Below are 19,048 nucleotides of genomic sequence, written 5' to 3'. Positions count from 1 at the left end.
CCATCTCCAACATCCTTCTACCAATATAACCGTCTCCCTCCTCTGTACATGTCCAAACCATCCCAATCTAGCCTCTCTGTCCTTGTCCCCAAAACAGACAACCTGAGCTGTCCCTCTGGCGCGCTCGTTCCTCCTAATACTATCCATCCTCGTCACTCCTAAAGAGAATCTCAACGTCCTCATCTCTGCTACCTCCATCTCTGCCTCATGTCTTTTCCTCACTGCTACAGTTTTTAACCCATACACCAGAGCTGCTCTCACTACTGTCTTCTACACCTTTTAACCAATTACATATCTTTGTGGTTTAAAAAAACTTTGATACATCAATATAAGCAGCACAGATAGAAAAGAAGAAGCTTCCGGAGAGTTTCTTAGAGATTGTAGTGATGATGGATCTGTGTATATTGAGGGTGAAATTAGAAGGACTTTTTACAGCTGATCTACCTTTTATAGCTGAAGGACACTTTTATAACCACAGGCCTGAGTGCCAGAAAAACGATAGTCACATGATCACATTCGCTTGCTCATATGGATATATATATATATATATATATATATATATATATATATATATATATATATATATATATATATGTATGTATGTATAATTATGTATAATTATGTATAATTACATCCATTACAGCATCAATGATAAACTAAAAAAAAAAAAAAACAATACAGGAAATCACTTGTAAGGAATTCTCATCCGTCGCTTGGACAGGTTAACCCTCTTTCATCTGCCGCCTGGGCAGGATAACCTAAAATTCAGCCTCTCACACCTCTGCTTGGTTTCTGTTCTCCACAAGGCCTTGGGGAAGTCTCAATGAAACACACACGAATCAGTCTTTTAAAGAGAAGTTCTAAAGTTTATTAGGAAAAGCAGGAATATATAGTCGTACAAGAAGAGGGAGGGTGTAGTGAGTGTGTGTTGGTATGTGTGTGCATCTATGTTTAAGTGACCTCTCAGTTGTCCCAATGAAGTCAGACCTTATAGGGATATAAACCTATACTTCGCTTAGTTCCTATAGTTGGTAACAAAAAAGAATGCTTATGGCAGGGCCACCTGTGCTAAGGCTAATTATGGTAGGGACAAGAGTGTGTCCGTGTGTTGGGGGGGGGGGGGGGGTGTATGTGTGTGTGTGTGTGTGTGTGTGAAACAGTCTGCAACATTACCAGAAAAGATTGTTGTATGCAATTATTCTCACATCACTATACATTATTTTTTCTTTTTCATTTCTTAGATCTTTTAAGACCTCACGGTAATGCTTAAGTTAAATTTTAAATAGTGTACAGTAATGCTAGGTTAATATTAGTCCATTTGTGTGTGTATATGCTATTTTCCATACATAATTATTAAATGAATGAATTTTAATTAATAAATTATGCTCCAAACTTTTATTTTTATACAAGAAAATGATATCTTAAGAGTTTTATAGATTTTTCTTTTCAGTTACAAAAAACACATGTACTGTATTCTCTATGTTTCTAAAGAAATTCTGGCAACTTGTCTCACTGAGTAAATCAAATGAATAACTTATATGTAACTTTATTTGTGAGACTGTATTTAACTTTTTTTTTTCTTCACTGTACCACTTTTTTCTTGGTGACATCATTAACATTGAACTAAAACACAGTTGTACCGTATCATCACATGGAAGAATTAGATTTTTGACCAGCCGTGACTCATGACCATAGATTTTTTTTTTGATGCAGGGCGCCATTAATAATGACACATCCTCAAACAAACTGCTGACGGACAACACGCTTCTGTGAGGCTACTGTTTATTTTTTAATATTCAATTCAACTTATTTGTATAGCGCTTTAACAATTCCCATTGTCTCAAAGCAGCTTTACAGAAGTATGGAAACAGAGAAAAAAAGAAATAAATAATGATAAGAAGAAAAAATAAGGTGATAATAATAATAATAATAATAATAATAATAATAATAATAATAATAATAATAATAATATTTATTATTTATTACAATATTTAATAACAATAATAATAATTATAATAATAATAATAATAATAATAATAATAATAATAATAATAATAATAACAATAATAATAATAATAATAATAATAATAATAATAATAATAATATTTATTATTATTATTATTATTATTGTTATTATTATTATTATTATTAAGGAGAAGAAGAAGAAGAAGAAGAAGAAGAAGAAGAAGAAGAAGAAGAAGAAGAAGAAGAAATAAGGATAAAAATAAATAAATGAATATATGCAATTAAAGTTAAAAAATTATTTAAAGAATATTAACTTAAAATTTAAAATACTGTATATCTATCACTATCCCTAATAAGCAAGCCGAAGACAACGGCAGCAAGGAAAAACTCCCTGAGATGATATGAGGAAGAAACCTTGAGAGGAACCAGACTCAGAAGGGAACCTCATCCTCATTTGGTTGTAAATAATGTCCTTTCTACCACAGTTTATAACCGACAGCTCTCGAGAAACTAATCGTAAACTCTGCGTTCAGCACAGACCTGATTGCTGATCTGGGTTCAAGGACTAAGGAGGACTGTATGAAAAATATTGAGTATGAATGAACTACTAGTTAATTAAGCATGTAAGTAGGAGTCCATTATGAACTACTGAGTTATAATGACTGATTCTCAGTAAAAAAGAAATAAATCCAGATCTACTAGCTAATGTACCTTAATCTGTTCTGGTACCTCACAAACTTGATGCATATACATTACAGCACAGTGAAATCCTTTCTTCACTTATCCCAACTATGGAGGTTGAGTAAGAGCATAGGGTCAGAAATGATATAGCACCACTGGGGCAGTGAAGGTTAAGGGCCTTGCTTAAGGGCCCAACAGTGGCAGCTTGGCAGTGCTAAACCTTGATCAACAACCCAGAGAGCTAACTGCTTGAGCCACCACTGCCCCAATCTACATACTACATACTAGAAGGCTGTAATGTAGCTAAGAGTAACAAACCGCTAACGCTTCAGTGATTAGTAATGAGTTTCCATATGTAACACGTTTATTAGAGTTTTTATAAAAATAACATTGTAAAATGACACCAAAAAGGAGTGCAAAATCCTACAGGATGTGTCTTCACCCAGCCAGAGAAAATCAGCAGTGCTTAAACTGCTGAAAACAAGTACAGCACTGGAGGACGTCTTCATCCGACTACAGCACATGCATCGATCCTCCTGAGTGTTGAGCAAAGCTGACAGTGGCAATAAAAGCAACTTGTGTGTCTCTTGAATATTTCTGTTTTATTTCTTTTCTTTCAGGAATAGATGTTTTCCTATTGATTTTATTATTCGTTTAACAACCGTACGCTCAGAGTGCTCCGTTGACAGAATATTAAGAGGGACCCGAAGCCGTTTGACTCGAAAAACAAAATGAGTGCAAGCGCTATTAGATTAGCGTTTCACGACAACACGATACGACCATTGAATAACCGAAATGAACGAGACGTGCTGATAAATGAATTCCCACCGCCGTGTGGTCGACGGCCGTAAATCGTTACTACTGAAATTATAAGGATGTAGAGAGATGATATTTCATCTGGAGATCAAATCATTTCGCCCGGCGACCGCGACCGCACCCGAGTCCTCCCCCTACATGACACCCTCTTGTCTAAATAGTCATTTATTTGAACAACTTAAGGCCGTATTTAAAATACATTAAAGTCCTCGGACCATGTTTAATGTATAAAGTTAAATAAGTGCTTATTAAAGTATTCCAGATAAAATGAGAGGTTAAAACATGTGGAGGATTTTTTTTTTCCATAGAGGGTCATTTGCAGAGCCTTTTATACCCCTATTATTTTATTCATTGAGTCTCACATGAAATATCTTTCACATCACATTTTCTTCTTATAGTGGCCATCTAGGAGGAGCCCAAAAAGCCTGCCTCTGAGTGTTAATAATGTCTGCACCGCCAAATTATAATTACACTTCAGAACATTTGTCTTAAGGAACAACCGATCATACATTTTAGGTATCGGCAAGCTGAATTTTATCATTCAAACTTGTCAAGAAGAAGGAAAAAAGTGCAGAAATTCTAATCGTCTCTCAGGGCTACGCAATTAAATTTAAAGCAACTTTGGCATCATCAGTTCTCAAAAAAACAAATGGTTTTCACGCTAAACTCACCAAATAACTAAGAAATCAACAATTTATATTTCTTCAAATCATTATCATGACCTCAAAGAAAAAAATCGCTCTATTAACTCGTTTAAATAAACAGAATTCATTTTATGAAGGTTAACGATTAACATTATTTATAGCATTAGCTAACGTTAAGCGTAAACCTGAGCCTTAACGCCTGAATAATGAATGATAAATCTGACTAATTAACATTTTAAAATAATGAACCACCTGCTAAATAATAAAAGTAATAAATAAAACAAAACTTAATCATAAACACTCACCTGATCCACTTCATCCAGGAGGAAAAATAAATTAGCACAAATTAAATTACAGAGCGTTACCAAATGTTGACAATTAACAACTCGAGTCGAATGTGAAAACGTTGGCACTCAGTATTCTGCCTCAGTTATGAATTTTACCAATTAACCACCACAAACAAACCACAGCATCGTTTTGCTCTTAGCAAAAAATCATAGCAAAAAATCATTCAGAAGCGAAATATTCTGTAAATTATATTTACAACTGGATTTTGACACGCTGATTAATGTCAGATACTGGAATCTAGCATTATTAGCAAAGAAACAATGCTAGTTATAATATAACGCAAAACGTACTGTACCTCTATGCGCTTTTTTTAAATGACGTGGATTAGTTTTTTTCTGGTGAGGTAAAAGAAGACGTCTCAGTTTATAGGAGCGCTTCTACAAATACACACGGGTTGTATTACAAATACAAATACACACGGGTTGTATTACAAATACAAATACGCACGGGTTGCTGTGGCGCTAACTGCGTCGTGCGGCTAGCAAGGATATTATGTTGTTTTTACACTGATGATCTTGATTCTACATGAAATCTTTCGTTTCCATTCATCCTTTCCATTCATCCAACTTTCTTTTCTTTTTTTCTAAAGAATTTGAAGTTTTGACTTTTGGAACAATTTCTATTTAGCTGAACATTCACATCTTTTTATTTTTGGACAGTTCCAAATTTGCTTCCTGATATTTGTAGTTTTTTTCTTAAATACGTAACCCAGAATTTTCAGTCAATCCATAATTGATCTGTTTTTCTTTGTTTTGTTTTTTTTCCTTTGCCTCTTGTCACAAGCGATTTATAATTAATAGCCAGCTTTTGTGATACAAATAGTTTCAGGCTTCAGACGAATCACGGCCTTCCACCTTTGCAGGGCAGAAATAGATTCCTAAACCATGCTTTTTTTTTTTTCAATGTGGGAAGGAAATTGGTAGAGAGGCGAGGCAGCAGGCGAGACTTGCGCAGGACCAGGAGCTTCGTTAGCAGAGAAAATGACACAGTTCCACATGAGACAAACACAATTTTGTTTCAATGAATAATTGAGAGTTGTGGGAGGGGTCTGAGAGGAGAGGACACTTTCTAGCTGATGTACCCCGAGTTTTTGAGTCCCATTTTAACTGCCATTGTGACATTTCAGTTTAAATAAATTGTGGGTACAAAACATATAGCATGGGCTTGTTATAGATGTGTTTTTTGTTTTTTTGTTTTTTGTTTTTTTGTTTTTTTCAAGATTGTTGTGTTTATTTAAGTGAGTTTCAAAATTTGCTAGATGTCATTACATTACATTGTATCTCATTTTATACAGCTTAGCAATTGAGGGTTAATGGCCATGCTCAGGGGCCCAGCAGTGGCAGCTTGGTGGCCCTGGGGTTCAAACTAACAACCTTCCAATCATTAGTCCAACACTAATTCACTAAGCTACCACATCCCCCTAGTGGATACTAGTTCCAAGATCCTTCACAAACTGGACCCTGAATAAATGAAGGATTTATTGCCTTGAATTTGGCTTCATGAACGCAACATGATATTATTATTCCTCAGAGTTGTGAAATTCTCCAATCTGATTGGTCAGATTCTGTTTTATCAGCAGGGCATGGAAAGTAGTTTAGGCTGCAACATGCAAAATAGGTAGATATTAATGCACTCATGTTGTATATAATCAGACTAATAACAAACAAAATAATACACAAAAAAAGAAGCGAAAAGAAACAAAAGAAAATATATAGAGGTTTACGGAAGGCTCAGAACACAAAGTTTTTACAAATGCTATCAGACAACAGAAAATAATGCAGAAGCACCTAAACTTGAACCTTTATATAAATATTTAGATTGTATCTGCTCGATCTAATTGTTTCCATAGTAACGAGAACGTGAATGGTGGACATGCCACATTATCAATTCAATTCAATTCAATTTATTTGTAATGCGCTTTTAACAATTGACGTTTTCTCAAAGCAACTTTACAGATGTATAGAAACAGAAATAAATGTAAAAGCTTAAAATTTAGTTAATAGTTATCACTAAAATCTATCACTAATGATCAAGCCTGAGATGACGGTGGTGAGGAAAAACTCCTTGAGATGATATGAGGAAGAAACCTTGAGAGGAACCAGACTCAGAAGGGAACCTCATCCTCATTCGGGTGACACTGGACAGGGAATAATGTCAATGTAAATAATGTAATTTCTACAACAGTTTGTAGTCTTATGTTAAAGCTGACCAACACAATGGCTTTCAAAGCAAGTGTAATAGTTTCCAAGTGATTCTATCCTCAGTAGTCTCAGGAGTCATGGACTGTCCATGCAGATCTATCCCTGCAGACTGCACCACTAAATGATGAGACTCCAACCATTGAGTATGGGGCTTCAAGATGGATCAGATAGGTATGGAAAGAAGAAGCGGTCACACTAGGAGCTTGTAAGTGAATGTATACTGTAGCTTGACAGAGAGAGCAAGAGAGAGAGAGAGAGAGAGAGAGAGAGAGAGAGAGAGAGAGAGAGAGAGAGAGAGAGAGAGAGAGAGAGAGAGACGAAGCAAGTTATTTATTGTTTCTGAAAACAGGTTTAACAATTTAAAAACGTATCTACATTTAAAAATGTAGATATATCGTGTATATTTTTATTTGTAAAGTTGCCGATAAAAAGGTTTTCTGTAAATCGGTTTTGTCAGTTTAATAGTAGTGTTTTAGAAGTGTTTTTTTTTTATTGGACACACAATAAAACATCAAAAACAACTATCACATTTTATTATTTACTTTATTATATTTCAGGTTAGTTCAATTGAAATCATTATAAATTATTTAGACATTTTATTTATTTATTTATTTATTTGTTTGTTTATGTGTTCATTTGTTGTGTTTGTTTGTTTAATGATTTATTTATACATTATATATATATATATATATATATATATATATATATATATGTATAATAATTTCTATAAATAATTTATATAATTTATAACTTATATAAATTATATATATATATATATATATATATATATATATATATATATATATATATATATATATATATATTTCTTTCGTTGACTGTATTAAACTAGATTTATCCCTAATAAAAAATCCAGATAGTTTAGTTTAACTAAACTAAACTAAACTAAACTAAACTAAACTAAACTAATCTAAACTAAACTAAACTAAACCAAACTCTCATCCACTCAGATTATTAAATAAATATATAAATGTTAGCTTTGGATATTCTAATGGAATTGGGTGAGATTTTAAACACTTATCACACACCAGTAACCTGAATGTCTGTGAGAGTGAATGTGGATGGTAATAAAGTTTAAATAAAGTATAAGTAGATAAAGTATAGCTATATATTATAGACATCAGGGAGAGAGATCAGATCATCACTGTAAAACTGATGAGGACAGAAACGTTACGGCAAATTCTTAGAAATATTAGCGCTCATTTGGTCCAGTGTGTGTGTTTGTATGTGTGTGTAGTGTGTATGAGTGTAGTGTGTGTGCGTAGTGTGTGTGTGTGTGTGTGTGTGTGTGTGTAGTGTGTGTGTAGTGTGTATGATTGCAGTGTGTGACACCTGAACACAATCCTTCTGCTCTCTCTCTCTCTCTCTCTCTCTCTCTCTCTCTCTCTCTCTCTCTCTCTCTCTCTCTCTTTCTCACACACACACACACACACACACTCACAAACATACACACACACACACACACACACACACACACACACACACACACACACACACAGACACACACACATCAGGTAATTTAAAGCACTGCTTCATTGACAAATTTCATTTTGTAATAAATTAATAAATAAACATAGAAATAAATAAACATAGAAATAAATAAATAAATAAATAAATAAATAAATAAATAAATAAATAAACATGTTTAATTATTTTCACTTTTTTTCAAATGTATTTATATTTGTATAACATATAACATATATGCATAATGTATTTTGTTTGCTTTTCATGAAATAAGCCGAGAAGCACAGTTTATTTATTTATTTATTTATTTATTTATTTATTTATTTATTTATTTATTGCTCTGTTGAGATGTATAAATGCTACAGTCGGGTAAAATAGTGCATTTATACAGATGTCTTAAACAGCATCATTATTTCTTTATAAGTTTCCCTTCCCATCCTGTTCAATGTATCCAGCACTTATTGTTACTTTACTTGTAAAATGTCATTCTGACCAATAGGTGTCGCTGTTAACCATATAAACATGAGATCAGCTTCTCTCAGCTCACACGTTCTGCTTTACTGCCATTAAAATCACACAGAAGTAAAGCATCTGATGCTCTTGTGAGAATAAATGACAATATTTATTACAAATCTATATATAACGTTATATAGAAATTCATATTATTACATTTATGGGGTTGTTTATGGCTTAAATTATGATCTCATTATGTAAAAATCTAATCTGATTATATCTGACTTCTCCTTTATAACTGTATTAGAGTTTAGTTACATATTAATAAACGTCTGATCATCAGGTCACATGTTTTATAAAAGATCTTCATTGCAATTTGAACTCTTAATCCGATGCAAAAGTTTTGGCACCTCAGTTATTTCTAAATCAACAGGCTGGCTTGTTAATCCGTTATATAAACCATGATAACAATTTAAACAAAAATAAAATAGAATAAAAAAAACACACATTTTTGGGATGGTGAAAGTTATTATGTGATATTTTTTGAAGTCTCCAGTGTAGCTTGTTATAAAAGACAAAAGTATAAGAGGTTTTTTGAGTCTTTATCAGTTTTCAGACATTTTCAGGATGAAGGAATTTGTGCTATCTGGTTATGACAGACTGATTAAAAAAGAAAAAAAATCCTTTAAAAAAAAAAAAAAAAAAAAAAGAGACGGTGATGATGGAAACGACTTGTTTCCACAACATTAGATGTACCTGTAGACGGATAAATACGTCTCTTTACTGGACTTTATGACAGGACTTTTCTGTAACATTGGATCTTTGTTGTAAGGAGGGATGTGACCTTGTTTTTGTACTTTAGAATTTATGCCAGCTTTCACAGTCTAGATGTTATTCTCTCTCTCTCTCTCTCTCTCTCTCTCTCTCTCTCTCTCTCTCTCTCTCTCTCTCTCTCTCTCTCTCTCTATCTATCTATCTATCTATCTTTCTCTCTCTCTATTTATCTCTCCATCTCTCACCCATTTCTCTGTCTATTCATCTCTCTGTCTCCCTGCTTCTCTCTCTCTATTTCTCTCTCTGTCTGACTCCCCCATTTCTCTCTATTTATCTATTTTTCTGTCTCCCTCTCTCCCTCTCTCTCTCTCTCTCTCTCTCTCTCTCTCTCTCTATCTATCTATCTATCCGTTTATCTGTCTGCCTTTCCCAGTTTCTCTCTCTATTTCTCTCTCTCATGCAGGAGTCAGTGAGACAGTCGGTGGGTCCTGAATCTCTCAGGATGAAAGAGTCCGTGTGAGGACTCGTCTCAATCCTCGGCCCTCCAGGAGGCGAGCGTCACGGTGCGATGAGAGAGCTGTCAAGGGTTTGCTGATGTGAGCTCCATTTAGACGTGTGCTTCAGGAGAACGCAGCTCACACAGACACAGCGCTTTCGCCTTTGGAGACAAAAGACATGCAAATATTTGGTGCTGCACTCGGGGGCCAGAGAAGCATATTCAAAATGTCAAGGCTCTTATTCTGAACTGCAGGAGGACGTCTTTCTGTCTTTCTGTCCTTCTGTCCTTCTGTCCTCACTGAATTTTATTCAGACAGGGCCACAGTCTCGTTTTCAGGCGCATGAGCAGTTTATTATTCACATGGTTTAGTACAGATTATGGTTTAATACCTCGCAATACCTGTGTTTGTGCACTGGCTTTTCTAAACTGCCCCTAGTTGTGAACGTGTGTGTGCGTGTGCGTGTGCGCGTGTGTGTGTGTGTGTGTGTGTGTGTGTGTGTGTGTGTGTGTGTGGTGCACTGTCATGGACTGCTACTCCATGCAGGGTGTCCTCCAGTTTCACCCCCACCGTTACTGAGTTCCTAACTAACTGTGAGTTATATACACGATAAAAAGACACGAAGACATAATGGTTCCATCAAATTTTGCCCATATTACATGAACAATATGGAATAGAAAAGTTTATTACTGACAAAATCACAAGCAAAAAACAAATGAATAATGTGGACAAGCAACGTGTGGAAAAAAAAATCAGTAATGTGCAAACCGTGTACAAATGAATTAAAAAATGTGAAAGAATTACATGTGAAAATAAATAAATAAATAAATTACAAGTACAAATAAATGAACAATATCACAGATATTAAAAATATATACTTATATAATAATTTATAATATAATATAATATAATATACCTCTATATTATATAAAGAGTGATTAATGCCCAGGTAATAAAACTTTTTAAATGATATATATATATATATATATATATATATATATAAAAGTAAACATTACACATAAGGTGAATTCAAGCATTCATTAAACAAAAAGAAGGAAACAAACAAAAAACAAACAAATAAATAATCAATCATTTATAAAAGTTTTGCTATGAATTTGCATGACGCCATGTTTAACGTTTAAACGTCTCATGTGTATATATACATAAATATGTGTCTAAAGCTTAAGAGAGAAAATACAAACTGAAGGAATTTAAATCTAGGATGAAGGACTAAAAATCTAAATGAAAAAAAATAAAAATTCTCCCATCTACATATAGATATGATCTTAGAATAAGAATGTAACCAGAATTCAAATAATGAAATGAATATTTATGCAGATGAATGGAATCCTCTCTCTCTCTCTCTCTCTCTCTCTCTCTCTCTCTCTCTCTCTCTCTCTCTCTCTCTCTCTCTCTCTCTCTCTCTCCCTTCTCTTGCTCTGTCTCTACTTCTTCTCTGTACTGTGATCAGGTCTTGAGCTGAAGCGTCGCCCCCAGGGAGGCTGCAGGGCTTCGGTCAGCCATATGGCAGAAACTCCTGCTCCCCTCTCTCCATCATCAGCCTGGAGGAGGGCCTGACATGAGGCTGGAGCTGACACACACACACACACACACACACACACACACACACACACACACACACACACACACACACACACACACACAGCAACTTGATGAATCTTGACTGGTTACATTACACAACTCTATGAGACGTTAAATGGTTTGTTGATTTAACCAACACACAACGGGTCGAACTCAGGGTTTGTAGTGAAATTGTGTCTGATAGTTTGATATAACCACTATAACGTATTTTTTTTTTGGACAATACATGAAAAAATTCTGCACTAGCACAACATATTCTGTAAACACAACTTAAAAAAAAACTGTGAGCACACTGACACTTCCCTATAGAACTGCACTTCCTGCTTTTTTTTAATTCCTCTACCACAATTTTTCTGTATCTAACCATTTTTATCCCTTTAAGTATAGCGTCATACTTTTTATGCATTTATAGTTACCTTCCATGTTGTACAAGTGATTTCCTGTTCTCACTGCCATTATAGCTCTTATAAACAGTTGTTCTCTCACCAGGCTACAAACTTGTCTTGTAAACAATGCTCGGATTCATCGGGCCAGAAGGCTCGTGCAAGATAAAGTTGTACTGTAGTTTTATTTCAAACCGAATTCTCTAGGATTTTAGGGAGATTGTTGCAGCCAAAGATGTTTGATTTCACTGCAGAATATTGTGTGTGTGTGTGTGTGTGTGTGTGTGTGTGTGTGTGTGTGTGTGTGTGTGTGTGTGTGTGTGTGTGTGTGTGTGTGAAATCCGCTAGAATTAGAGAAATCACAAGCACCGGATTCTTCTTTAAAGATCCTACTAGTGATGAAGGCATAAGTCATGATGTGGGATGACGTGATTGGATGCTTGTGAGTTCACTGTCGGGCCCCTGATCAAGGCCCTTAACCCTCGATTGCTCAGTTTTATCACATATAAAATGTGATAGAAATAATGTAAGTCCCTCTGGATAAGGGTGTCTGGAAAAACGCTGTAATGTAATGACTTTCTGCTATTGCTGTACTCATATTTAACATGGCTTTGGCTGAATGTGATGTCATGTGATACGTCCCCTGTCCAGATCTGCTTTCATTTTTAAAAAGACTTCAAGCTCCTCTGAATATCGCAGAATTTGCTTGATTTTGCTTTCCAGAAAAAAAACATAAAATTCAAATTCAAACCAAACAGAATTAAATCACTGATTCTGGAGAGTTTAATGACAATTTGCTGTTATAAGAGTAATAAACATACTTCAGGACGTATGGACTTACCTGAAGAGCCCATACATGATTATTGATTATTTTCCTACAACAGCACCACACATGAGTGTTTTATTCCATATTTATTTAATACAATTCTTAGATCACTAAAGAAGTGAATAAAGAAGAGAAACCAAACCAAAGTCCCACAGGAGTTTATGTTATGAATGAAAAAATTATATTACTTCAACAGCCACACTTTAGGGCTTATGGTAATATTGTGGTCATTTGCTGACCAGCGCAGAATTACAGATTAGTGAGAGCACAGAATTGCTGTGAAACTGGACTAATCAGCCATAACAATTAGCACTCGTGAGTGGTGTGTGTTCATTATGGACTCTAAATGAAATTAGAGAACACTTGTAGAAAAGCCTGAGAGCTTTTCCCTGGTGTGTATGAGTATGATAGTGTGTGTATGTGTGTGAGTGAGCGAGGTGAGAGAGAGATAGGAAAAACAGGTTAGTTGTAATTCATAGTGAAGACGAAGACGTGCGAGAGAGCGAGTTCCCAAAGGAGCGGGATCCTTGATGGAAAAGTTTTTCAGTACACCCACCCTCCAAGCTCCATCTTTTCTCATCACTCTCCGACACCAGCTTGTCATTTCGGCTTTGTTTGGCTTCTGTGAGATGTCTGAAGGACTTGATCCACGCATTAGAAGATGCAGACATGTTAGCGTCTGATCCCCTTTTGGTCTCCGTCTTTAATCGGGAGCGACTTCTCTCTCTGCCTCACGATTTATAATGCATGCTCTCGTGCACGCCGCCACAGGTGCCTCAGCGTCGGCCCTTTTTCTGATAATACTCATGATAAAAAAACATTTTTCTTGTCTGAAGGTGAAAAATATATAGCAGTGGCACGCGAACCTCCCTGATTGTGAATTTCCGACACAAAAATATGAGCCTAGCCGAGCTAATTAATCTTCCGTGTTCATTACAACCTTCACAGTTATTTCTCTTTATCTGAGATAGGAATCCTTTAATGATGGATTACTAAGCAGAGCGTCTGACATTCCTCCACTACAGAGGTGTCCGGGACGAGGGCCGGAAAGCCCAAACGAACCCGACGACACGGGCGTCTTGAAGATATGAGCTATTCAAATGAGACACCAAGGAACTTTGCTATTGCCGGGTTCCTTATGATAATGTACTCATTTGAATATAAAAAGAATCTTTTTTTTTTCTCCACCATTTTTTTTTCTTCTTCCGCAGATCAAAAACTGGAAGGAGGTCGAATTGGCATTCGGCTCACACAGGAAGCGAACACGAGGCGAGAGTTAACAGGCAGTTGTTCTTTGTTTGACATTCAAGTGGTGTTCAAATGGAAACGCCGAGCGTCACTGAGATGTGGGTTAAATACCAGGGACAATGGAAAGGAAAATATTATGCGACGTGTGATCGTTGTTTATGTCGCCGTTCTAGCTGTGTGTTTTTTACATGAAGAGGCTTATATTCTAGGAAGTTACACACAGATCTTGTATATATATATATATATATATATATATATATATATATATATATATATATATATATATATATATATAATAAGTATTCTTATCTTTCTGAAAGGAAAAAATTTGTCCAACTATTGTAGAAAGTTAGAATTAAGTCTTTATCCATTCTTTAACCCTTTCTTTTGGTTACAGTCATTCTTCCAATGCAAATTCACCAGCAATCCCAGTTTTTCTGTACTTCCAGTGTCTGTGGGTTCTTCCAGGTTCCATGTGTGCTCCCATCTTTTACAAAACAATTTCTATAGCTGGACTGAAAGCTCTACCTTTCCACACTATTGTATGTGAATGAATGTGTGAATGTCCGCATGCACCTCATCCAGGATGTATTCTCACAGGATATCCACCGAATCCACCTGAGCGTTTAACCAGGATCCGGGATAAAGCATTACTGAAGCTGAATGTATGAGCTTTGGTATTAATGTAAAGTTTTCTAAAGCATTCCTTGTTTTCCGGGAGCTAAATTCTGAATTTTTCACACATTTTGACATTTTCTCCACAATTTTCCTTCATCCATTTCTGTACAAATAAAGTAGCAAGAAAACGTCCACATGTTAACTAATTTTTCCAGAAACTATTTTACATACATTTAATATATGCATGTTTAATGGGACGTTCAGATTTTAGTTATATTTTTAACTGGGAAAGCGTCTGAAAAACTTTTTATTTCAAATTTAAAATTAAAGAGTATTATTTATTTAAGAATTTAGAACTTGTCAGGTAAATAAAATGTCATTTATTTAATATTAAAAAGGTTCTTTTTTATGGTTTATTATTAAGTCCATTAAAGGAAGATAAGGACGATTTAACTCGCTGTTTAAGATGGTAAACTACTGATTAGAAGGTGGTGAGTTCATATCCCAGGATGATCGAGCTTCCACAGCTCTTCAACCAAGTCCATCTCCCTCTACTGCACTGTATAACCAAGATAAATGTAAATTTCTCTGGATGAGATGGATAAGTTTACCAACTGCTGTACAATCTGGAGACACTTTGGTGTTGTGTTCGTCACAGAAACTTCGCAGGATTCCCAGAGGGACAAGCTACAAAACCAATAAAGCTTTTTTTTTATTAGATTTAACTAGATAATTTTTTTGTTTCAAAAAAATATACATACTACATACGAATGTTATGATTTCCATGAAAATGATGTGAAAAATGGGGAAAAAATTCCATTTTGACTGTAGGCAAAGTCGAGATGAATAATTCACAGAATAGTGCTGAAGAATTAATATATTCCAGTTAATTACACTTTTACACCAGGTCAGTATTGTACACATGATTTTTCTTTTTGACCTTTGTCTCGTAGTCTTGCCTTAATTACTTCTCCATCATTATGACTTGGAAATTCCTCAGTTTTTATTAGAAATCTCGTTCCATATATATAAATAAATCATCACGTGTGAAAGATACAGGTATATAGGTGATCGGATATGAACGTATATATTAAACCGGATTCATTATTTCTTTCTGTTCAGAAAGACAGGCTTAATCTCAAAAGGCGTTGGAAGCAAATTATTTTATTATTTTAATAAGAAGTGTGGATATAACTTATGTAGCTTGTAGGCCATGTAATTCCGAGCTGCACTCTGTGAAGCTGGTAAAAGTCAGGAGAGGTCAGCGAGCTGCAGCGTTGCCGCAGTGCCTGTGTTCTCAGCTCAGCTACTGAAGCTCTTTAGTGAGAGCTGAAATGAAGGGCTTGTCATGCCTTTGACAGGCGAGTGACGCCTCGGGCAGATCCCACAGCCACAGCCGAAATGTGCTTCCAGTGGCACAGACACCTTCCTAACGAGACGCTGCTCCATAATTACTCGTGCCACATCCAAAGCGAGGTGTCATGGGAGCACAAAGTTTCTTCTTGAAGGAGACTTCAGTTCTGTAATCTTAACAGTGCTGGCTTGCAGGGATATTCAGCGCAGATGTAGCGCTAAAAGCTACTGAGACTATCCAGAAGTAAAGCAACGCAACGGCAACAACACCTCTACATGGCTGCAATGTTCAAACGTGTATGATTTATGAGGAGCTGTTTTAGCCAAACTAAATTAAATCCTGAGGACTTTTAATAGGTTGCGTTTATCGTTCAAATCCTCTCGCAGTAGTATGAACACGTTACTTTATTTTTGAAGGTTTGCAGTTCTAGGAATAGAGAAAATCTGGATGTACTGTACACAAAACAAATGTAATGAATGAAAGTCCTAAGAGCACATGCATTATTATATTTTTTTCTTTCTTGTTTTCTCGTTATCACAACTTTTCGAAAACCAGTTTTCTCGTGACGTAATTGTATTGTGACAAAAATCTCTTTAAAAAATTCACCTTGTGAATGATTCTGGTGTATGTGCAGGTTAGCTTCTGGAATCGTCATCATAAATTTACCAATTGCCTGGAGTAGAGATGGACTTTATCCGAGCGAGTCCCTGATCAATGTAAAAGCGAATGTGATCGTCCATATTGCTGCATTGCTGCACTTTTGCTGCCTCTAGAACATGTACTTATGCCTCGTGCCGTGATATTGTGATCATGAGAAAACTACCTTTGTTACGTCAAGATATCGAGACAATTAAGTCATAATAACAAGAAAACAACCTTTGTTACATCAAAATAACATACTGTAACAATTAAGTCATGTTAACAAGAAGAAAAAAATAAATAAATAAAAAAATAATGCATGGCCTCTTAGGATTTAGGAATGAATAAATTATTTTGAAAAACAGGAGACCAGAGACCTAAAAAAAAAAGAAATGATAGGACTATTAAGACTAGGAAATATATACATTATACAGTTTAAACTTTACATTAATTCATTGTTTATTTAACTACCATTAATTAATTAATGTAAGAATTTATTATATATAAACGAGTGTTTATTTATGTCAATTTACAAAATGCAAAATGAGCAAACAAAAGAAAAATCTAAATCAAATCAATATTTGGTGTTACTACCTTTTGCCTTCAAACCAGCATGAAGCGATGGCACGGCCCCCACAGAGCCCTGATCTCAACATCATCGAGTGTGTCTGGGATTACATGAAGAGACAGAAGGATGTGAGAAAGCCGACATCCACAGAAGATCTGTTGTTAGTTCTCCAAGATGTTTGGAACAACCTACCAGCCGAGTTCCTTCAAAAACTGTGTGCAAGTGTACCTAGGAGAATTGCTGCTGTTTTGAAGGCAAAGGCTGGTCACACCAAATATTGATTTGATTTAGATTTCTCTTTTGTTCATTCACTGCATTTTGCTCGTTTATGGAAATAAATGTTTAACATTTCCATTTTTGAAAGCATTCTCTGTTTATAGCATTTTTTTCATGCCTGTCTAAAACCTTTGCACAGTATGTATATATATATATATATATATATATATATATATATATATATATATATATATATATATATAATTTATTTATTTTTTTCTTGTTTCTGTACAGCTGCTTTGAGACAATGTGAATTGCTAAAAGTGCTTTACAAATAAATGTAATTGAATCCAATTGAAAAAATACACACAGTGTCATAAACAAGGAACAAAACACAGGGACAAGTAAACAAAAGAGGATAAAGAGGTCAAAACGTTGGATGAACCTGGTGCAGTCAGAACAGAGTAACACACTCGAAAAGCAATAATTTGGCACAGTTTTGTGTTTTGTACCGAGACTTTCCCAATCTTCAATCAGCAAATCTGCTACGCATATGAGCTCAGTTTATGACATAATGAAATAAACTCCACATCTTTGCGGCATTCATGTTAAATATTACTCTAAAAATCTGATTAAAAAAGTCTCATTTGCTCTGTTGTATGAGAAATGCACAATGAAGTTCAGGAAATGAAAACAGTCGCTTTTCCAACAGAAAACTATTAAATATAAAACCCTTAAGTGCTCTTCAGCTTGTTTCTCTATGGAAACATTAAACCTTTTATTTAGAGGCATAGAACAGATAATTTTCTGGATAACTCTTCTGGAAAAGCTTTGTACTAAATGAAGCGTGACTGTGAGGATTTGTGTTCATTCAGCTACAAGAGCATTAGTGAGATCAGGTACTGATGATTGGGTGGTGAAGAGGTCTGGGTAGCAGTCAGTGTTCCATTCATTCATTCATTTTCTACCGCTTATCCGAACTACCTCGGGTCACAGGGAGCCTGTGCCTATCTCAGGCGTCAATGGGTATCAAGGCAGGATACACCCTGTACGAAGTGCCAACCCATCGCAGGGCACACACACTCTCATTCACTCACACACTCACACACTACGGACAATTTTCCAGAGATGCCAATCAACCTACCATGCATGTCTTTGGACCGGTGGAGGAAAGGAAACCAGAGTACCCGGAGGAAACCCCCGAGGCACGGGGAGAACATGCAAACTCCACACACACAAGGCGGAGGCGGGAATCGAACCCCCAACCCCGGAGGTGTGATGCAAACGTGCTAACCACTAAGCCACTTTGCCCCAGTCAGTGTTCCAGTTCATATTAAAGGTGTTTAGTGGGGTTTCGCCAACGTTCTATGAAGGACCCTGACGTTCTTGTATTCTAATGCACAGGAGCATTGTCATGCTGGAAGAGAGTTTGAGCCTCATACTGTAGTTCTATTGATTATGCAACAGCATTCAAAGTCTTTTTATACAGTTGTGTATAAACTCTATGGCAACAGTTTGGTTTTCTTAGTGAAAGTTTTAGAGACTAATACTAATACACAACTGGACACAATAAGAATAAAAAAGAAATAATGAGGAAAGAAAATTATTTAGACTATAAGACCTTAAGTGATTGATGATGTGAGTTGGGAAAACGTTATCTCTCTCCAGCCTACATATCCAGTCTGGGTAGAAAGAAGCTCTTTCATACTGTCACCTCTGTGAACTTAACCTGA

The sequence above is a fragment of the Tachysurus fulvidraco genome, chromosome 4 (assembly GCF_022655615.1).
Source record: "Tachysurus fulvidraco isolate hzauxx_2018 chromosome 4, HZAU_PFXX_2.0, whole genome shotgun sequence".
In the NCBI taxonomy this organism is placed as follows: Eukaryota; Metazoa; Chordata; class Actinopteri; order Siluriformes; family Bagridae; genus Tachysurus; species Tachysurus fulvidraco.
The sequence above is the reverse complement of the archived record's forward strand: the minus strand, read 5'-3'. Positions refer to the sequence as shown.